This window comes from Corvus moneduloides, chromosome 3, assembly GCF_009650955.1.
Source record: "Corvus moneduloides isolate bCorMon1 chromosome 3, bCorMon1.pri, whole genome shotgun sequence".
Taxonomy (NCBI): Eukaryota; Metazoa; Chordata; class Aves; order Passeriformes; family Corvidae; genus Corvus; species Corvus moneduloides.
Window position 1 is genome coordinate 76,332,833 of NC_045478.1, and position 22,729 is coordinate 76,355,561.

General features: G+C 40.1%; 2 long non-coding RNA genes across 2 annotated transcripts; one reads left to right on the plus strand and one right to left on the minus strand.

Annotated features, from left to right (window-relative positions):
* Positions 1-1,510: 1,510 nt before the first annotated feature.
* On the minus strand, positions 1,511-6,951 carry LOC116441992. Its single transcript, XR_004239328.1, has 3 exons — positions 6,510-6,951; positions 2,222-2,330; positions 1,511-1,594 (listed from the first exon to the last, which is right to left on the minus strand). It is a non-coding gene; the product is annotated as an uncharacterized LOC116441992 (long non-coding RNA).
* LOC116441991 lies at positions 6,946-22,254 on the plus strand. Its single transcript, XR_004239327.1, has 4 exons — positions 6,946-7,055; positions 7,678-7,864; positions 10,505-10,558; positions 21,916-22,254. It is a non-coding gene; the product is annotated as an uncharacterized LOC116441991 (long non-coding RNA).
* Positions 22,255-22,729: the final 475 nt, after the last annotated feature.

The window sequence follows — 22,729 nt, forward strand, 5'->3', positions numbered from 1 at the left end:
TCTAAGCCACTTAAAGTTGTGATCACCTCTGTGATCCACATTTAAGAATAGGCAAACTCCCCCTCCAAGCTCTCTCTCGTTTCCGGCGCTGGGACAGGTGGCTGCGGGCCCCGTGTGGGGGCCAGCGGGCCCGGCCAGGCCCTGCTTGGGCCAGGCCGGGCCGGGCCACGGGCATCCTGGAGCCAATGGACCTGTTCCAGCCATGGAACCCCCCCCACTGCCTTGCCGTGGGCAGCTGGAGCAGCTCGGCTCTCCCCCCTCTCCACTGCGATAAGAAAAATTCAACATTCCAGCTGCAAAGCTGCAAGGCCGAGGTGAGATTAACCCTTTTTATTGCTGTGAAGAGCTGAAAACCTGAGGGAAGAGAGAGAGGAGATGCTTAAAGCTGAAATTCTGTTGTGAAGCTATGATATATCAGAGTATCCTGTTGTATTTTCATGAAGATATGGGGGGTGGAGTGTTCAACTCGTAAGCAAAAGCACCTGCGCTGAGATAGGCAGATGCTGACGCAGCTGTAATTTCATGAGAAGTTTGGACAGGGAGAGATGAACCAGATGAGGACTTTTGCTCCAAACAGGAAAGGAGAAAACCTCAGTCCGTAGAGATGAACCAGATGAGGACTTTTGCTCCAGATGGGAAAGGAGAAAACCTCAGTTCCTAGAGATGCTCCCAGAGATAGTCCTAAAGATGAAGATGATGAAGACCCTTTGCTCCCAGGGAAGGAGAAGGGCCTCTGTTTTTGTTTCTGAACGGCTCAACCTTAAAATTGTACCCCAAAAAACTTCAAGAGTGGATCCTCGAAAGCAGTTGCGGGAAAAGCTGCAAGTCGGGGGAAGGGACTCACACACAGGCAGAGAGACTCCTCTTCCTAAATGGACTGAACAATATTTGGAAGTGGGCGGCTGTCTCGTTGTGATAATGTTTTCATAGCATGAGCAAGAAGAGACTTCTCTTTCTAAATGGACTGAACAAGGTTATTATGGAAGTGGTAAACAGACTGAACATCTTAAGGGTTGTCTTTTCACATTGTCAGTGGGAGAAGGGAGGAAGGTGGGGGGAGGAGGAGAGTTCTGAAGGTGGTATAATTTTTTTTTTCTTCTTTTAGGTCTGTTAATAAACTTCTTTATATTCTTTCAAGTTTGGTGCCTGTTTTGCATTTCTCCTAATTCTTATCTCACAGCAGATAAACAGTAATGAGTATTTTGGACCAAACCACTACACTAAATTGGTGTTTCCGCCCGGTTACAAACTGAACCCGCGACATCTATACATTTGGATATCTACTTAAAAATATCTCAAAGCGAACCCCATTCTGCCCTAAAAACACCCACACTGAACCCTTATAGCTGTGTTCCAAAGTCAAGGTTAGGTACCAAAACTAAAGCAATTTGATTTTCAAGGTGCTAAGTAAACTCAGGTCCCATTGACTGCAAAAGGATTTGTGGGTTTTCAGTGTTTCTGTAAATCTGGCCATTGGTTAAGGTTTCTAGATATGATTTTAAGGCTCTTACCAGGAGCAGTCAGCCTTGGAAATCCCAGATAAACAGCTTACAGAAGCAGGGTGATACACAGCACTGGGTGACAGTCAATTTGACTATGTATAGAAATGTACAGAACACAGAATGAGTATGGCAAAGATGAGAGGATAAGAAATATCTAAGCACTAAAAATCACGTACATGTGCAGAGATATGTTATAGCTTGCAGAAAAAGAATTCTATGGCTTCAGCACAAATAAACTTGGACTTAGTTTTGAATGAGCACATGATCCTAGATCCTGCTTAATTCCTGGAAAAAAGAAAAGAAAAGAAAAGAAAAGAAAAGAAAAGAAAAGAAAAGAAAAGAAAAGAAAAGAAAAGAGAAAAGAGAAAAGAGAAAAGAGAAAAGAGAAAAGAGAAAAGAGAAAAGAGAAAAGAGAAAAGAGAAAAGAGAAAAGAGAAAAGAGAAAAAAGAAAAGAGAAAAGAGAAAAAAGAAAAGAAAAGAATTTGCTTGATACCAGGGTAGGACATGAAAAGCTAAGCAGTTGCTAAAGCAAGTTTTTCAGAGAAGCTGTCTGTACTCAGGCTGTAATGTTCATTAGGTAAGGATGGGAAACATGGCCTGAACAGGAGTTTAGAAAATATATACAACAAATAGGATATAATAAATTATATTTCAATACATACTACAGAAGGCTACATCTCCCAGATCAGGAAAACATTTTCCCCATATTGATACATACTTCCTTCTAGCAGACAAGGAAAACATCTTCCTAGCCTTCCTCAGTTCCACCAGTAGGCCAGCCTTGTGCATCTGTCAGTCTCCACAACCCCAGTGCACACATACACTATCTAGAGGGCAAAGGAGAGCATTAATAAATTCACTGGGTTACACACCACCACTCTGCTCTCAGCACAAACTTTCTGATTATGCTTGTGGCTATCATTAACCGACAGTGGCCATAAGCACTCTATTGCTTTTTATCAGTGACCTATAACAACTCTTCACAGCTTGTGCTATCAGACTTTAACCTGCTACATGGGGTAAAGGCGTCCACTGCATTCCTTCCGCAAGGGGCACCAGGATTTTAACACTGCCACATGCCTGAAGTATTCTGTAAAATGTACAGGGGAGCAGGAATTCATTTCCACTCAACAAACTGTTGGTTTTGTGCCCTTGTGGATGTGATTGCCCACCCATGCTTTGCAGGAACATGTAAACAGCTAAGGAAAACTGCTGCTGCCTCAGTCAGGTGTTGCCATGGAACAGCAAAAACAGTGGTCGCACAGACTGTGCCCCAGACAAGTGTCCTTGACATAGGTGAGCAAAGCTTAGTTGTGAAATTCTGCATTGCAGCATTATAAGAAACTTCTTAATAGACCAAATTTCCAGCGCTTAGGAAGTTCAGCCACTTCTTGGTCTTCAGCACAGTCCTGCTGCTGTCTATGGATGTTGGGCAATTCCAAACGATCTGTTTCTGTTTTCTTTCTAAGGGTCATTGGTCAAAGAAAGAAACTTCACTGAACCTCCAGTGTTCAAAAAGTTGCTTATCTAGGCTGTCCCACTGCTATTTGACTTGAAATGAACAAAAGTAGATAACATAAAGTGTCCGGATTCTGCAAGTTGAACTGCTGCCCCTGCTCCTGTGCAACGAGGTCTGAGTTCTCGTTTTTTGATGACACTTGCAGTTAATGAATTTGCTGGCAAGACTGTTAGCACTCAGCAACTCAGGACTCTTACCAGTGTGTAGTTCTAAAAGTCTTTTAGAAAGGGCTTTGCAGAAAAATGCACTTCTGGGTAGGGAAGATAATAAAGTAACTTAAGATTTTGTTAGGTACTGAACCATCTTCATATTTGATTTTATACTATGGCAGTCCAAAAAATTTGTCCTCAGTTGCATGGGCAGGTTTTTCATTCTTTGGAGGCTTCATGACTTCTTGGATTGTGTTTCTTATAACTACCAGGCTGTCATGGTTTAAACCTGAAGTACTAAATAAAATATCATAGTTGGACTTTAAAGTCTGTCCTTCTTCAAAAGTTGCGTTCCCCTAAAGTTATCTGCAAAATTGTGAGGCCATTCCATCCAGTTCCAACCCAGCTGAGACATACCAGGAGAGGCTGTCACATAGACAGGCCTCTTGCCAAAACAAACAAAAATAAACTGGTATTCTGATTCAACATTTTCTTTTGCTCTGCACCCCATGAGGCCTATGATTACAAAACTCAACAACATTTTGAAGTAAATAGTTCTTCCTATTTCTACTCAAAAAAACAAGTGGGACAGAAATCTGATGTTGAACAAGATCTGCCAAGTATCTGGTAGAGAGTGGGAGTATTAATACTCTGAATTAGGCAAAGGGTAGAGATACCATGGAATTCGTCATTATTTAATTCACCCAGGTTTGTCACAACACTTACACCTCATCCTATTTCGTGTCCCACAAAAGTATGAGCTCAATTCTGTGCACACTGCTCATTTCAATTTAAATAATCTTTTGAAAAGACAAATTCCTCTGAATCCTTTTGTAATGTGACTATTAGAATAGAGAAATTTAACTATGTGGTGTGAGCACACACCTTTGCATTTAATACTTAGGCCAATGCAATTTGGTACATTACATGACAAGATGTCACATTGCTTGATGAGACATGGTGGCCAGGATGCTGAAAAAAATGGGTATTTCCTTTGAACAGATGCAGCAATCTGATTTAACTACAGGGCAAGCACCTAAACTAGTGCCTTCTCAATATGACAGATGAATTAGCCAATAAACCCTGAGCCTATAACTTCTCGTTTGTCTATGGATTCTGAGAACCTTGTTTGAAGATTTTTTTTTTTTTTAATGTTACTTCATTGCAGAGCATAAGTACTTAGCCTTGGAAAATACTGCTGATGGCATACTTCTGTCCTTGATTTGGAATGGGCTCATTTCCAAGTTGTGGTCTACGTCATGATCTCTGGGATCCAGCATCTCTCTGCCATTCAACATATAGCAACTCTGTTAAAAGCCAAACAGAGGGCTGGGAACCAGTTTTCTCAAGGGAAAAAAATGTCCTTTCATTGTTGGGCTTTCTCTGTGCCTGGGCATGTTAGATTTCACTATTAATCCTGACACAGACCTCATACTCAAAACATGTCTAAATAAAACCCTCACAATAAATCAGGATTTATTATTCTAATCTCATTTAGGTCATACAGTGGCGTAAAACAGTACAAATGTAGGGCCTTAACCCATAATCCTTAAGGAAGCCAAAGCTTCCATTGGCTTCACATAAAGTAATGCCTATGCTTCGAGGTCAGGAGCTCACCACACAAACTAACCAGAACAATGCAAATACCTTTAAAGCAAGAAAAGTGTGGTTTCATAATTTCAGCCCATATTTGACCAGAGGAAAATTTTCCAAAATACATTACTCAGTGTATGGAAGATTAAAAGAGACAAAGTCTGGAAACAAGCATCTGAACATGAGTGCCTTTGTTTCACTTTCAAACGTGTCTGTCAGGGTGGTTGAACGTAGATTTCAGGCTCTCCTGCAGATTTTTCCATTGCACAAACTGCAATAGGAGTAGTCTGAAGCTTGGAGTTGCAGTTTGGATTCCAGACTGGTAAGAAAGTCTTGGACACCCTGAATTTTCTGTCTGTGTTGCACGTTCCTTGGGGTTTAAAATAAGACTCAGCAAACTGAGATCTAAGATTAAAAAGAATTGAAAACAATTTGTTGCTTTTCACTGTTTAATTGATTCTTTGCAGCTTTCACTTTCCTGGATGCCTCCATAACCCAGAAAGACACTTTGAATCCTTGATAGCTCAAGCAGAATATATCCTCTCCTTTGCCAGCCTTCTCTGCTTTCTTTGCCTTAGGGTTTACCACCTTCTTTACATCCATCCCCAACCCCCACTGGAAAAACCCATCAAAAGGGAACTAAAGCAGTTGGGCATTTCCCTTCAGCAGTGATTCCCTTAGATAGATTGGTCAGCTGTGTATGAGCTGACTGGAAAAGAGAGGTGGATTAGATGTGTACTGATAACAGAGGGAGGTGGATTTGAGTGCTAAAGGTTACTTGGCCCAGTGTCTGGGCATTTCATATTATCTGTGACACTTCCTGGCAGGGAACATGCCTTCTCTTCACAAGAATCTTGACGGGTAAATAACAAAAGTCCATTTGTAAAAGGATTATTTTAGCCACATCCAGGAAAGCGAGTTAATTAATTTTCTTCCCTTGGCTTCTGATACTTAGACAATATGAAGCTTCTGGCTCACAGCTAAAAAACCCTTTCCATGTTAGAAATCACCTGATTCAGCTCTAATTATCTGTTCATTCAAGCAGCTGAGAATACAGCTGTGGAAGCAAAAAGTCCAGAATCTTGCTTAAACCTTCTCAGGTTGATGTCTTGAGAGGGTTTTTAACACCAGTGTCCTAAATCTATGCCAGTTAGTGCTGACAGGCTAGCTCAGATGAAGATGAGAGTTTATGTTAGGAAGTGGGCTCACAGACAGGCCTAAGCAGCTTGGTGCTCTCTCAGTTTCTGAAACTGTGTTGCCACAGCTGTCCTCCGAATGTGGCCACTGCAGAAACTTGTTGGCTGCAGGGCTGTCCTTGGAGTATTGATGAAGACAGTTTTGTTGGTGAGGGACTCCGGTCTAGCCTTTCTGGGATATAAAACAGGGTGGAGAGGGACAGACACTGTAGCTGGAAGCAAAGGATCTTGTCTTGTACTGCAAGGTGATATAACTGGGCAGAGGAACAGAATTCCTGAGATACGTGTCAATTTCACAGCTCAGCAATGCATTCCTACAAGATGAGCTTTCTTTGATCATTAGTGAATCTGTACTTAAGCACATCTAAAAAGTCCTGAGATACATTTGTATTTCCTGGGCTAAAATCAAGTAGTAAACAAACCTTTCTAGCAAATTTGCATTCAACATTTGACAAGTCAGACTGAGCCAACAAGTGCCCTTCCTTGCCCTACACATGCATCCTTTGGATGTCGTATCCCATGTTCACACACGTATGTTTGTGCTGGTACCTTCCCGCTGCCAGGGGTCTTGTTCAAGCTGTCAGTCCACACCTGAGGGCAGAGCACTCCGGTGGCACCTCCAGGTTCAGTGAAAGGAACGGGACAGAGCTGGCACCTTATCTGCCAGCAGGGTGCCATCTGCTGCCCCCCAGATCGTGCTGCGTCCCCACCCGCTCCGGGGCGCCTCTCTGTCAGCAGAGAGGAGCTGAAGGCAGCACGGAACTCCTCGCCTCAAGCCACCGTCTGCCAATAGGAAGGGACAGGGAGGGCTGGCTCAGAGCCCCCCCGCTCCGGGAGCCGGCCCGGGTGGCCCGTGGGCGCGGGGACACGGGCGGGGTGGCGGCCCGAGGGCAGTCCCGGCGCCAGGAGCGGGACAGGGACTGCGGGGAGCGGCGGGGCGGGCCCTGCGCGGCCCTTCCCTCACAGCGGGGCGGGCAGAGCCGCCGCCACCGCGGGCTGTCCCTGCGGCGCCACCGCGACCCCTCGTGGGAAATGAGAAACGGGAATGGCTTTATCAGCTGCTCGTTGATGGGTTTGAATTCCGGCTTTTTTAGGGTGGGGTTTTTTGGTTTGGCTTTGGGGTTTTGTTTGGGATTTTTTTTATTTCTCTTTCTCTTTTTGCTTCTCTTTCTTCTGCTCACCTGAGATGGACACAGAGATTGCGGCTGCTTGCTTTCCCCTCCAGCTCTGTGTATCCTGAGGGTATCTGCTTTTCCGCAGTGCCTGCCTGTGAAGATGCCTGTTTTCTCTATAAAGCTCCCCTGGAAGAGAAACAGAGGCTGTTGCATAGATTCATGTCCCTCAGCCAGCTGCATTTAGCCAGGAGGTTTCCTGTCCCGACCAGCAGCTTTTCCGTATTTATTATCCCTGTTGCAAAGCAGTAACCAGCATTGTCCTGATTTATTCTGCAGGGTTTTACTTGTTTGTGAACTGTGCCTCAGTGGCAGAAACCGATTGAGCTTTATCTCCTCCTCCTTAACGTCATTAAAATACATTTATGTGAAAAATAATAGTATCTGGCTTAACAAAATGTTGGTTTTATTGGGGGGAAAGTGCCAAGGTTATATTGTATGTTCATAAATGGAACTGCTTTTGCTTTTAACACAGTAAAATAAAAGATGATCTTTTCACTAATGCAATAATCATGCCAGCTGTTTATGTTTGTTTTATCGTGCAGAACATTAAGTGCATTAGTCTTCAAATGGCCCAGCTGAATAAATTGTCCTAGTGGAGCAGAGAACTGTAAAAGTGTAAAAAAATAAAATAATGAAAAGGAAAAAAAAAGCAAAAGAGAAAGTTCGAAGAAACAGAGTTGCAGATGTTTTTACAGGAATGACATTAAAGAGAAAATCTTCTTGGAGACAGTAAGTGCCATTTTGTAACCTTTGGAGGATTTTTGTAAAATTCTCACAAGCAAGTTGTTTGATGATACCATCATATGGATAGCAAAAACTCTGGGTTTTTTTCATTTTTTTCCATAAACCCGTGTCTATGTAAGTTTATTATATTAAATAAGCATCTTAGCCACTGTTGTGGCTTAACCCCAGCAAGCAAATAATCAACATTATTATACTAAATCCAAAACACAGCACTGTATCAGCTAAGAAGGAAATTTACTCTATCCCAGCCAAAACCAGAAAAATTACAATTATAATTTCTTAATAATAATATTTGACAATAAATTTATAATAAATCATAATTATAAAAGAAAAACACATTATATAGCTATATCAATATTGTCCCTTAATATGTTGCTAAATATAATTTAAGTTATAATTAAGTAATAATTTATAATGTCTAAGCACCAAGTAACAAGGTATTAACTATTTAAATATTAGGACATGATGGAATTAAGATTGTCACTGCAAGTTTTATTTGGACACCTTTGCAAGTGCTTGGTAGTTTTACCTCCAGTGATTGTTTTTCCTCCAGGATCCTTACTTCAGAGGACAAAATAGTAATGCAACAAGTGTTGCAGGAGGAACCAGAGTTGCTAAAACGTATGGTTGGTTGTAAGGTTTAACATATATGTGAGCTGAGGTTTGGTAAAATAAGGGTTTGCATCAAATTATATCAGCTCTTTTTAAATACAGGGTGAGGAGAGCTGAGGAACTCTGCAGAGAGGAGAGGTTAGAAACTATCCAGTGGTACATGCTGTGAAAGGAAAAGGAATAGAAAGATTTAACAGCTGGGATGGAGGGCAGGGAGTAAGAATTTAGCCTGGACATACTTCTATCACCTCCAGCTGTGCTGACTGTAGTTTATTTTGGAGTAAAATCCAGTATAGTACAATGGCAGGTTTCCAATCCTCTTAAAGAATGGATAACTTTGCAGTAAAACTACTTCAATCGTTTTTGCTATTAAAATGTTTTAAGAGGTGTATTCCTGTGTGCAGCTGTATTTGCTCCATCTTAACTATGTCATTGCAGAGAATGTTTCATCAGAAACTGCTGGGTTCTGGGCTATTTTTCACATTTTGTTATCCCATTTTTTTTAAGAAGTAATGACAATCTCAGCTAGGCAAAGCTGGTACAGCCGCTTGAATAATGAATAGAAAAAATATACAGAATTTCAAACTACCTTAACGAAAGAAACTGAGCAGCTGAATTTAAGTCTTATTAATTGGTATGAAATGTTTTCAGATTTGCATAAACTAATTTATAGTTTTAAATGCAAGAGATGTACTAAAGAGGCCTCAGTCAACAGAACCAATGACAGCTAAAATCAGAAGTGATTTTAAGCAATTGGCAGTCCTTCTTGGGACTGCTTGTCCCAACATATATCCTGCTAAGTATTGGGGCTTTTGAGAAGCACAAGTATAAAATTGTAGTCCTACAAACTATATCGCACTTGATCATTTATTGCACAGTGCTGTGTGTCCTGTGTTCGAAAAGTTTAAAGACATGAAGGAGATGAAGGAAGGAAGCAAGGAAGGAGGCAAGGAAGGAAGGGAGGAAGGAAAAGAGAGAGAGAAAGAAAGAAAGAAAGAGAGAAAGAAAGAAAGAAAGAAAGAAAGAGAGAAAGAAAGAAAGAGAGAAAGAAAGAAAGAAAGAAAGAGAGAAAGAAAGAAAGAAAGAAAGAAAGAAAGAAAGAAAGAAAGAAAGAAAGAAAGAAAGAAAGAAAGAAAGAAAGAAAGAAAGAAAGAAAGAAAGAAAGAAAGAAAGAAAGAAAGAAAGAAAGAAAGAAAGAAAGAAATTTGGTTACAACTGTATAAAATCTGTTCTATCTACCTACCTATTTTATTGTGTGTATCAATAATTTTTAAGAAGGGGAAGCAAAATAGTAATGTCAGAGAATGTTTGCATTAAAAAAAGAGTGTAATTTGGTAGTCAAAAGACAGTAGGGAGGAGGCATGATCAGTTTCCCCCATGGAGCTCTGTGAATAACACAAGAAAAATTCTGTCTTCCAAGTATTTTCAGAATACACATTAAATCTAAATTATTTTTATTTTTTAAGTTTAAAGAACTTTGTAAAAGGAAGTGATTTCTATTTTTAAAAAAAAATGAAAGCATGAAGCTAGTTATTTTGCACAGAGCCTTTTTCATAAAGGCTTTTTATGAAAGCCTTACAGCAGTATATAAAAAATTAATTTAATGTTAGAAGGAATGAGATATATTTTGGAAAAAAAAACAAAATGTGCTTTCTGTGCTTTCTCCTGCAAGACAGAGCCCATGGAAAATTATCAGCCATTTTAAATTCACCATAATACACTGAGATTACTGAGGAGATATAAATGTTTCTATCAAATTTTGAGATAGATAGCTAGATATGCAAAGCAGGTGAAAATCCTGAACACTCAGTAGTAACAAATTCTATCTTTTCAGGGGGATTTCACTGATACAAACTTAGCAGTCTGAGTGAGTGTGCTAGCTTTCATTATACATTCTTTGCTTTTATTAGTGTCAACCTTGTTTTTAATCTTTTTTACATTCAAGAAATTTATGAGGATTTGTTAAAAAATTTGCCTTGCTAATACTAAATCAGTGCATTTTTTAACTCCTAGGAACCCACACACTGCCAAATTGTTAGAAAGAAGTTGAGCACTACCAGAAGTGGAGTAAGTAACTTTACTAACAGTGCCACCACTTGTTTTTTTCCGGCAGAGACACATAATGTTGATTTTATCCCCTCACTTAGGGACATATTTCTGTCTATTAAATATGATTCCTTTCTTTGTTGAAGTCACTTTATATACTGATTTCACTCATGTTTCTATGATATATTGGCCAAAGATCTAATCCAATGAGAATCCTTACACATGGTTAGTGTGTCCAGGAATTTGAATTACTCTAGTCACTGCATATGTATTCAGTGTCTAGCTACTCACATGAACTTGGAGAGGATATTTCAAGTGCTGTCTATCCATTTAAATTCTGTATAAATATCCAAATCCATGTAGTTACAGTAAGATATTATGAATGACCTTTCCCAGTTTCAGTCTAGGTGGTTTTGGTTATGCAACTGGTAAGAGTAAGCAGAATCAAATATCCATATCAGCCAGCTCTTGGAATTACTGCTACTCTGCATGAATGCTAAACAGAAAGCAAATATCCCTCCCACACCCCCAAATAAATATGTCACCAGTTTATGAACTGACTTAGGTAGACCATTATTTTCAACATGGACCTTTATGGTTTTACTACTATTGGACACCTCAATAAAAAGAAAGAGTTTCTGTAACTACACAGAATAATAGTTTTTAAATCATTAATGTATAGGTGATCTTCAAAGAAAAAAAAACAAGTTAAAATACGTTGAATATGCTTAATCAGTCACTACTTCTAAAAGACTTTTTTTTGCAAGCTACCATGCATTCAGACACTCTCTCAGGTGCACTGGCTTAGGTTGTGCCCTTTTTTTTGGTTTTTTGTTTCAATTGTGCACATACCTACCGTCCAGAAATCTTGGAGGAAAAAAACATGGTGATAATTTATGATAATTTAAATAATTAAATAAAACAAATAAAATTTAAATAGTTTAACTTTTAATTACAAGCTCCAAAATAAGATTGGTAATTTAACTGAAGTTCTAATTAAGATCAGTCTGTTTGGAGAATATATATGTTCATATATTACAACATTGTTTGTGAGTCTTGTAATTAACACTAAAATTAAGTGCTCTTTCTGTGCATAAGCTTTAAAGTCCCCGCTATTGCTTTTATGCCGTGTGTGTGTAGTGGCTGGAGGCAGCTGGGGGCCGCTTACAGAGGGCATGACCTATTAATAGCTTTAGTAAAAAGGTGTGTTTCTCTAGATTTAACATAACAGGTCTATCTGCAGCTCCGATCAGCCCCTTCCCTGCAGGTGTCTTCACGGCAGGGGCCAGCGGAGGGTGCTGGTGTTACTGTTCTGCGCCCGAGCACCGTGGGGGAAAAAAAAAAAACCAACTAGCCGAGGGCAACACTGTGCTGGGAGTGCCGTGTGCCAGCGTGGGGTCCTGCGGCTCCCCTCCCAGCACGGCCTGTGCGAGCTCCCACCGCTCACAGCCTCGAGAATCTGTGAAATGGTTAATAATGATTGATAGTGAGCACCGTCTCCGACGGACGGAGGTGGGGGAGTGTGAGGGGAACAGCCTCCTTTGAGAGGGAGCCTGCCGCGGAGCACTCCAAACAGCTGAGTGGTAGGAGACTGTGGTTCGTCTCACTTTCAAAGTGTGAGGCTTGACACATTGGTAGACACAGCCGCTGGACTCAGTCTGTCATGGCAGGGGGTTCAGTTTGTCGGTTTCTATTTTGAAATACCTTTGTGGAACTGCACAACAGAGGTTTACATCCTTTAGCATAGAGTCATAGAACGTGCTGAGTTTAAAGGGACCCATCAGGATCATCGAGTCCAATTCCTGGCCTTGCACAGGAAATCCCACTAATCACATCATGTGCTTGAGGACATTGTTCAAACACTTCTTTGACTCTGTCAGGCTTGGTGCTGTGACCACTCCCGTGGGGAGCCTGTTCCAGCGCCCAACCACCCTCCGGGTGAAAAAGTTTTTCCTGATATGCAACTTCAACCTTCCCTGACTCAGCTTCATCCTGTTTCCTTGCATGCTGTCACTGATCACCAGAGTGAAGAGATTGGTACCTGCTCCTCTGCTTTCCCTCATGAGGATGTTGATGGAAATCACAATGAGATTTCCACTCAGTCTCCTCCAGATTTTGGCTGCATAGTGCATCCTTTGTGGTGAACTTTCACTTCCCCTGTGATATTGTAGATTCTTGGCTGTTCACAAGCTATCCTGATGCCAACTTTGAAAAGTCACCTTTTAGAGGCTGCAAAGTATGCAGTATTAAAAGTGTCCTGTACGGTATTCCATTCATGTTGAATAGCTTATGCTTGAATCTTTACTGGTTGGCTTCACAGGTAAGAGACCTCTGCCAGGGAAAAACCTGCTGGAGCCCTCAGTGTCTGCTTTGCTATAGCTGCAGTTTGCCAACTGTCCTAAAGTGACAGCCTGCAATACCAAGAAGTCTTTAACACTCACTGAATAGAGTCTGAAGACAGAAATAAACTGTTAGACATAGGAAGCAGGAGTCAAGCTCAACAAGGGATAACTTCTAAATACAGTGTTTAATCCTCTTAGTGTCTCTTGTGTGCTGGTGTCTTTTTGGTTGGAACTAACTTCATCCAGTTTTTGCTCCTTGCACCAGTACCAGTGCCCTTCTTGTGCTTAGCAAGACAGGCCTGCCCATTGATTTCCTTTCTTCAAGCATCCTTCCTTATTACTGAGTGGCAGCATTTCTCTTTTATTCAAAACTAGCAGATGCTCATTTAGAGAACTGACTTGTCTTAGCTGAGCACTGCTGGAGATAAGGGAAGTCTTCTGTCAAAAAGGAGATCCATTTTATCCTGCAAGGTGCCAAGGCCGGCAGAATCAGCAGACCCTGGGATTCATTTGGTATGGCTGGGAGTGCACACATGGTTAGGCAGCTGTTCACCTCTTGCTTCTTTGCCTGCAGGACTGGATAGCCCAAGTTGTGCTCTTCTTCGTTACCAGCTCCCTTCTTGAAGTCATCAGGGAAAGTTGTACAAGCAGATGCTGATTGTGACAGGGCTCATATTTGTATCCTCTCACTCAAAAGACTCGAGTTCTCTTTTGCTTTCCCACCATCCTTCTCTCATCTGACTCCTTTTTGAAATTCAGGGTTTTCTCCCCCTGGTTATTCCTTCTCAACTGAAAAAAGACACCCTGAAAATATGGATTACTGAGGCCAGTGGAAGTCCAATGGGCTTCCTCTTAGTCCTGGGTCTGGCTCTGCCACAGCAGGAGCAGCTGAGAGCAGCTGGTTCAGATACTGGAACAGTAACTGAGTTGTTACTCTGCTGAAGCAGCACATGCAACAAATATTTATGTCTGGTACCAAGAGGGGAAAAACATGTTCAGAGAAGATAGGCTATTTGGAAATTACCAATGTCTTGACCCTAGGCAAGGCTGAGCAGTCTGGGGGGGATTTCTGTTTAAGTCAGTCTGAAAACTATAGTACACTGTAGGGAATGTTCAGAAATCATAGAAACTAGAAAAATTATTACCATTAGTGCCAGTGAAATAATAAGGCTAATGTACTTCTAAGTTCTTCCGTATATATAACATATATGCTATTGACTATAAGTCCCAAGATTGCAAATACTCAGGCAGAAATGTTCCCAAGTTTCAGAGAACACTTAGATGCATGAAACATGCAGGGCATGCTGATGAATATCTGGAAAGGAGCATCAGCAAGGAAGAAAATTAAGTTAGCCCTGGTCATAGTTTGCCATGTAAAATGGACACAATGCTCTGGAAACTTTAAAGGTAAGGTTTTATTCAGGCAAGAATCATACCAAATAGAATTTCCTCTCTACTTGTCCTACCTTTGTATTTTGCCGTCTTTGCATAAGAGGGTTTTTGAACAATACTGCACTGTCAGGGGTGATTTTATGCTGTTGTGTTAGGCCAATCTGTTTGTTTTACTTTACTCTGAAGCATACATCCTGTTTTCAAAGTAATGGCACAATTTATGGAGAACAGAAACAGCTTGCAGATACTTAAGACCAACCTTTTAATTCCTTCACCACACAGAATGAAAGTTGTTGCATAAGTGTTTGTATCTTTTTCTGCTTACTGAGCTGTAATTGTCAGTCATATCCTCCCCAATGGGGCTGAATTTGGCAGCCAGCAGCAGAATCCTTTGTTACATATTCGCTCTCAAAATCTAACTCCTAATTTTTCTTTGGGATGTTTTTTTACTTAATTTCTGCCATGTGGCGGCCTCCAGAGTATCTCAAGTTGGTGAGCTTTTCCTGAGGCTTGTGAGCTTTAGGAATAACTACACAATTTCACACTCTTCACCCATAGAGATGGTAATTAGTTGAAATTGGATTTTTTTGAGAAGAAACATGATCTGCTCCACTTTAGAAAGCTGCTTCTGGTTGCTAGGAAATCTCCACTGAGTTTCTATGGGTCTTCTGATTTGCAGGTGGACAAGCTGTATTTCTTTAGTGCCTTAACTTTTCTCTTTGGGAAGTGGAATAACAATACATGTTTCTTAAATCATCAGGAAAGGTTTTGAAATTTGACAGAGCAGAAATCTGACAAATGGAAAGTGCTGTTGAAACTACCAGAGCAGAAATCTGACAAATGGAAAGTGTCACACATCATGATTTTTGCTAATATTGTACCATGATTGCTATATGAAAAGCTGCTTTATGTTTTAGCACTGTTGCAGGGAATAAGCCACAGAAAAAAATACATTTTAGGTAAGACAAAGTCCTGTTCTGAGTACTTAAATAACTGAATTTTATTTACTAAAATGGAAGAAGCAAAGGACAGCAGACTTCCCTCAGGAAGAACACAATCCTCTTGTTTGTTCAAGTGCTACGGATCATTCTTCAGGAGTTAGACTCTCTCCTCAGATGATAAAAAGGCTAATATCCACCAAAAAATCAATAATTTTGTTAAAACTTGGGTCCAACATAATACATATTTTTCCCCCATTATTTGTTTTCAATAATTTAATCTCCAATTTTTTTTCAGACTGTACAAGCTGTGTACACATGGTAAATAGGGGTGTCTAAATGACAATTTCATGTTGTATTTAATGGCTCTAAAGATGGATGTGTAGCTGGATAGGATAAGTGTTTTGAGGGTCAAATGCATTAAATACATAAAATCCATAAATAACAATTATTATATATTTCAAGAAAAAATAGAGAATTAAGGACCAGATATAGATAGTTTTGTTTGGGATAATACCTTTTCTTTCCTAAGTTATTTCCTCAAGTTTAGAGGCCTCACTTGTAAATAAGTATAACCCATGCTGGCAGAACTGTGCAACTGTGTAACTTTGAAAGATCTGTGCTGCTGGAAAACATTCAAACGTTTTTCATGCAGGAAGTTTGAGGGAATAATAAAAGATTTGCAATTAAAGGGAAACAGACGTGAGTTTCTCTGGGAAAGAACTCAAGGAATGAGAACTGGTCAATGAGCCATAAAGAAGGTCAGCCCTAAGATCCCAAAAGGTTAATAAAAAGACTCTTTTGAAAAAAGATAAAGAAGGAAACTAGGATGCAGATAACCAGTATGGTGTTAAAGGCGCTTGTGGGGGAAAAGGTAAAGGAGAAGGATGTTTACAGTGGGTTCAGAGAGCTCAAGGGAGAGAAGGCAGGACAAGTGAGGTCATTTAGTTAGAGGTCCAATAGTGATTGGAGAATAAGAACAAGTAATTACCTGGAAAGGCTTTGGTAACCTTTCATTTGCAAGTGTAGCTTTTAAAGTTGTAAAACTTGTTGCCTCTCCCCCTTGACAAGCTTAGAAACCTGCCTCTGGCTTCAGGTACGCAGGTACATTCGTATTCCTAAATGAGAGAGGGCCAAGGATGTCCCTCATGCACGGAACGCCTAAATATCCAAGCTGCCCGAGTGTTAGCTGATCTCTTGCCTGCTCCAAAAGGCTCTTTCCATGACAAAACACAGGAGCAGTCTGGTGACAGTTTGCTCCAAGGACCACGCTCAAAAAGCAGTCACAAGCCACGACCAGACTTTGTTCTAGCCCTTTCTGATCTTCCAGAGCTGGCTTAAAGGCTTTGCGACTTCAAATACCTGCACATACCCTCGTGTCACAGGCTTTGGTATGTGACATGTAGCCTTAGATTCGTGCTTTAACTAAACCACTGCTGGTCTCTGTAATGGCTCATTTTATTTCAGACACTCTGAACAGGGATGGGGAAAGAGGGGGAAGAATGAAAAAAAGTGTCCTAGGGCTACAGTAGCCAAGCAGAGATTGTGGGTTAAATGCTTTGCAGTGTGGACACTCTGGTGAGGTCTAGGGTCAGTAGTTTGGACACAATCCAGTCCTTGCTACTTGGCTTCAGGGATCACCCTCTGTCCCTCTCTCAACTGCAAGTGTAGACTACACAAGGCGTTTGTTTCCAGCAACCTCTTGTAGAAGAGACTTCTCTTGCTCTTACCCTGTCACTTATCCAGCGAGTAAGTTATTGCCTCAATCCTAGTGTTTGCAAATCCTGCCTCTTTTTTCTCAGGGGCAATGTGTTTGTTTCTGTGCCGAGTCATTTCAGTGCAGATCCCTGTGTTTTATTGCTGCTCTGTGACAAAACTAGTGTTACATCCTAGGGTAAAACACTAAACTTGTTTAAAGTTTAAATTTGGGAAGAAATGAGTGGGGCATTGTAGGTACAAAAATGCTGTTAGTGAGGATTTTTTGTTATTTTCTAAGTCCGTGAGAGACTTTTCTCTCTCACAGAAGAGGTAGTAGGGAATGTAAACAACCAAGCCACCTACAACCTTGAAAAGTCTTGTTTATGGTATAGTAGAAAAATATTTTTGATAATGGATGTTTTAGGATTTTGGCCAGTCACCCCCAAGGGGTGGCTGATCCTTTGTCCAATTGGACTATGAAGAAAAAAGTCTATAAAAGGTTTGTAAAATAATTAAATAAATCAATCTTGCTGCCAATTGCTCACAATTCCTGCCTGCTGGACCTTCTCTCCTCCTCCTCCCTATGACTGCGGGATACGGTGATATACTGTAGGAACCAGGCCTGCGGTAATAGGGCACTGTTTTTATTAGTCTGCAGATTCCAAGTGAAGTGAACAGCAATGTAAGTCCTTGGGTCAGAAAGAATAAATAGCTGTAATTCATGGAATTACTCCTGGGGTTTTTTTGAATCTGGACTGTTTCAAGTCAGGGTAAAGTTCACTGGTTTTACTCAGTTAAAAAAAAAGGAGCAAAAAATCTTCTTTCAGCATTAAAATATATGGTATGTTACAGCCAGCTACATACATTATGTCCAACATTTTAAACATAACTTGCCTCAAGCACACAAATTAGGTCCTCAGATTGAAAATGTACATCAGTTCTTGAACTTACATCTGTCTAATCTAAGAATAAATTATTACATTTATAGCACCTCATAGCTAAAGTTTCAATCCAAGATACTGGAAAACTTATGAAGAAGAAAAAAAAGAAGAAAAATAAATTAAAAAATTAACCATGAAACCACTGAATTGATATCCACCAGGTTTTACTACCATTTTGTGTGATCAGCAGAATTATCACTCCAAAATTTTGCCTGTTGACAATGTTCTTGGAATCTAAAGTTATGATTCAGCCATCCTCAGGCAAATTTTGCCTTTAAGCACACATATCCACCCCCTCTCAGAAACTTTGGGGTGTGCTGAGTAGATTCCTGAAGGCAAAAATCATTTGGTGTAGCCAACTTTGAACAGGAGACATCAGGAAATGTTTGCATCCTCTTTTTTGGATGGAGAAATTTTCTTTCCTAGTAGACCTTGTCCAAAAATGAAAATATTTACAAGTAACCTCATTAAAGGAGATATTAATACCTATTGTTCAATCTAGCCAAGCATGGACTTACAGGGAAGTTTATCCTTCCTCTCTGCAGGGCTTTCACAAATATATATACATGTAAAGATAAAGCACAACCTAATTTTGAGACCATACAGTTTATGAGAATAGATGTTATATTTATTAAATATTTCTTCCCTTATCTGGTCCTTTTGTAAAAATAGTAATTGAAATTGTTGGTCTTCGCTGTACCACTGCATGCCCTATCCCAAGTGAAAATCCTTTTCTCTGTTTTACTCACAGTCACTCAAGGTAATGATAGATTCTCCTGAGTGAATTTCACTAATTTAGGCAATGGATTCCACTCCAGGAAAATCAGTCTCATGCATAAGACTTTTTCCTTGTAAAAGATATCATTCAATAATCATGGGGGAAAATGGGTTAAGTGTCTTCTCTGAATTGTTGTGATCATTTAGACTTATCTGAGAAACCATATACTCTTTCTAAATAGCAATTGTTGCAAGATATATTATTCTAGCAGGCAGAGAATCCCGGCAGAGCCAGCCTCTGTGAGGGTGGCTGGGTGCTCTGCAGACACAAGGGGCTGACGTGAGAGAGTAGCATGGCTGTCACAGGAAAGACTGTGTCAGCGTTTCAGACTTTGTTAGCCCTTTTGAATGTTTGTAGAGAAGTTGAGGATATAACCATTTGTTAGCGAATTTCTAGCCACCACAAGCATCAGATCAGTGCTTGGCCTCTCTTTTCTTTCTGATTGTCATCTAGAAGCTTTGCTGTTGAGACTCAATGTGACATCTTTTTTGTGTGTCTTACATCTACACCTGAAATTCACAGTCAAAATCTGGATGCCACATAAAAGAGAATACAGCGTTTATCATTGCTTTTGGTTTGGGTGCACATTCAATCTGAAGTGATGGTTTAACTTGAGATGCATTAAATACCATCTCTTCACCAGACTACTAGGATATGTATTTTTCCATTGTGTAATATCTTTGTTCTGAAATCTGACACAATTATCAGTGGGTCACAGTAATTATTTCTTTAGTCTTGGAGAAGATAAGAGGTAAATGATACCTTTTCCACAGCTGTCTTCCTGTCCCATTCAAATTGGTTTTCCACATCCCATTCCCATTGTTTAAAAAACAATGCTCCTTCATATTGTAACTGGTTTTTGTGTGTATGAGAAAATGATTATACATTTTGTCTCTCTGTCTTCACTGTGTTTTTTAAAACTCTGAAATAATTTTTTATTGTCTGTTTGGAGACTTTTATGGCACAAAGCTAAAACTTTTAGATAATAACAAAACAGCAAGACTTGGCGTAGATGTAGTAGGTAGTGCTGAAATGAATATTTAAATAGAAGACAAATTATATATCCTCTTGCCCTGTTACAGCTCTCTCTTACTACAGAGAAGTTCTAGAATTCTTACTGAATTAGAGAATCTGTTCTTAAAAGAGAACAAGCATTAGGATGTAAGAAGGATATTTTGAATATATATATATAAAGTGTAATATTTTTCATGTGGCTACATGGCAGATGGAAGGATTATTTTTAATCTAGCCATTTTACATGATGCTTATATTCTTCTGTTCTCCATCTAATTTTTCCTAAATTTTAAACTGGGATGAAAAGAAACGTTCATGACTCTGTATAAGCATAACTTTCTCTGTGAGGTTTTTTTTGGTCCCCTGTTAATATAGTTACCAGCTCTAATAATGAGAGATAGCAATAAATTAAGACAACCCCAGAAATATAAAGTGTCTCCTAGCACCAGACCTAGGAAGGGTCTGAGAGCTTCTGTTTTTCCCATGCTTCTTGCCCTGCTCCAGGGCAGTAATCTGCTGGTGCTGTGTACCATTATATCACAGCAGCAATCTGTCCTGTACTGACCAGGTCGTTGGCCAAGCGTTGACACATCCTCTTTCTTGCTCAGCTGTTCTCCAGAATGGGATATGAGTTTCTAAGGAGGTCGTCCTGCAATATTGCTGCCCTGTTGTTGCCCTGCAATATCTCTGCATGAGAGAAAAAGAAAGGATTCTACAATCTTCTATACTCTGCACTAACGCAGAGGCCAACATAGAATATCACCATTCATGTGCATCTCTTCTCAAAAGAATCTAAGAATTCCTCAGAATTAGTTCTTTTCTGTAGAGAGCTCTGCTGCAAAATACGTATTTTGTTTGAAGTTGCTCCAGAATTATGTGTCCTCCATAGTGATACTAGCTCATGTAGAGTTACAGAAGGGATCTCATCCTGTCCCACTCTAGTGAACAATGAACGTTCAATTCTAGGAGAGAGTGATTTAAATTTATGATGTGCACTCCATGATCCTCCTGTGAGCCTTGCCTTTGCTTGTGACTGCCTGATTCCCATGACCTTGTCTCTCTAAAGAATGCCCCTTCTCAGCAGACCTCAGTCCTATTCTTTCCTGCCAGTATCCCAAATACTTCAGTTTATTACCACATGGTTACTCCGTCCTTTGATCCACCCACTAAAATGCTTTTTTTGTCATTGGACAGCACAACATCATCATGAGAGGCTGAGTGCTTTACTTTCCTTACTCCAGTCATGCCAGCAAAGGGAACAGTAGCTCCGTTTTCTCTGTTAATGAAACCTGGGGAGGGGCTTGAGAAGGTCAGGCTTCTCCATATCTGTACCCCCTTTTCCAAATCTCCTCACATTTAGGCAGTGAAATTTTCAAATATATGTGTGTGTGAGCTATTTTAGTACTCTATGAGCATAGAAACTCAAGTCAAATATGTTGGACTGTCTAAATTCATTGTTAAATGCAGAATTATTCATTAAGGTCTATTGTTTAGTAATCTGATCAACCCATTGTTGACTTCTCAAAGCTTTCTATAATTCTGCTTCCACTATGCCTAATCCATGATTTATCTGAAAATAGACCCCACAGTAAGGAAGCATTTTCTGACATATGACTTACTTCTTTAGTTATTTCAATGTCCTAATTATCTGTAATCCTCAAACTCACCCATTTAATTCCTCCATCTGTTTGGTAGCAGTCTTCAGATACTTGTGTTGAAGATGCTCCATATCTTTGATGCAAGATCTTAATCAAATCTCCCCATTATCATTTAATCAAGTAGGCATGTTCAGTTCTTTAGCAATTTCTTGTACGTCACTTCCTTTTGTCCCCTGACCTTTTTTATGGTTTCAGTCTGAATTCTCTGCAGTGGTGAATTTTCTGTGACACCTCCCGTGATCTCGCAAGCAGTTTCTGGAAAAGCAGCGTCATTACATGCCTTTAGAAAATGTTACTTCCTTGTAACAAAATAAACCCCGCTCATTTGTTGTACAGGATCTCAGTGGCTGCTCAGGGGATACTATTGCTTTGTAAACTGCTGTCCTATCTGATTTAATATCCAATGAAAATGTGGAGTTCTTGATATTTACTAGCTATGAAAGAACTTCTGGAAGGTCTTTCTCAATTGTGACATTCGAGTTTGCATCTAAACACTTTCCTTCCCTTCTTAAATCTTGCTGAAGTATTTTTCATTCTCCATTCTGGTTGGAGTTTGCAATTAATATCTCCCAGTTAATTACAACATAAGTAAACATGCTTTTCCATCCCCTTTTTAGGTCGCTATTGAAGATGCTAGAAAGAGCAACGGGAAGCTTATTTTCTTGTCTTAGAACTGAAAATTCTTAATACTCCTCACAGTGGGAGCTACATACAAGGTAAACTTGTTTAGCTACAACAGAAACATTGCAATCCTCTTAAGGTAGATACAGACTAAACAATAACAATCTCAATATCCTGACTAATGGACAACATGGCTACTACCCCGTGTTTTAAGCATGCTGACTAATGGACAACATGACTACTACCCCGTGTTTTAAGCATGCTGACGAAGATATTTAACTCTTGAGCCGTCAGATCTATTTCAAATTTACTACACTATGTTTCTAGCTTCCCAGTGGTCCTTGTCCTCCAAATTCTGGACATAATACTAGGAAATCATGTGAATCTACAGGAAAAATTTACCCCCTCAGAGTTTTCTTCTTGTTTTGCTCATATCTTCATTTTGTTGAGCCTGTCTGTTGTAGTAAATGTGGCTGTGGAAAACATCAAGCCTAACAGAAATTATGCTCTTGTTGTGAATGTGTCTATGAGGTTCTTGAGGTATATGAATTTAGGCTTTCTCTTTGCTATGGAGCTGCATTGCACAAGCACAAGAAGCTTTAGGTTCTGCACATTTGGAAATGGGCTTATGCTGGGGCAGGGGGCAGGTTTGTAACAGGATGATTTTGTGATGAACGCAGCTGGTGGTATGCCAGTGTGCACATTTAACGTGGGTAAGAAGTTACAGTTGGCTTGTGGTTAAGTACTGGTTTGTCAAAAGAGGAGAAAGATACCTTGGCTGGATATTGAGTCATCTTTGTTGGTATATCT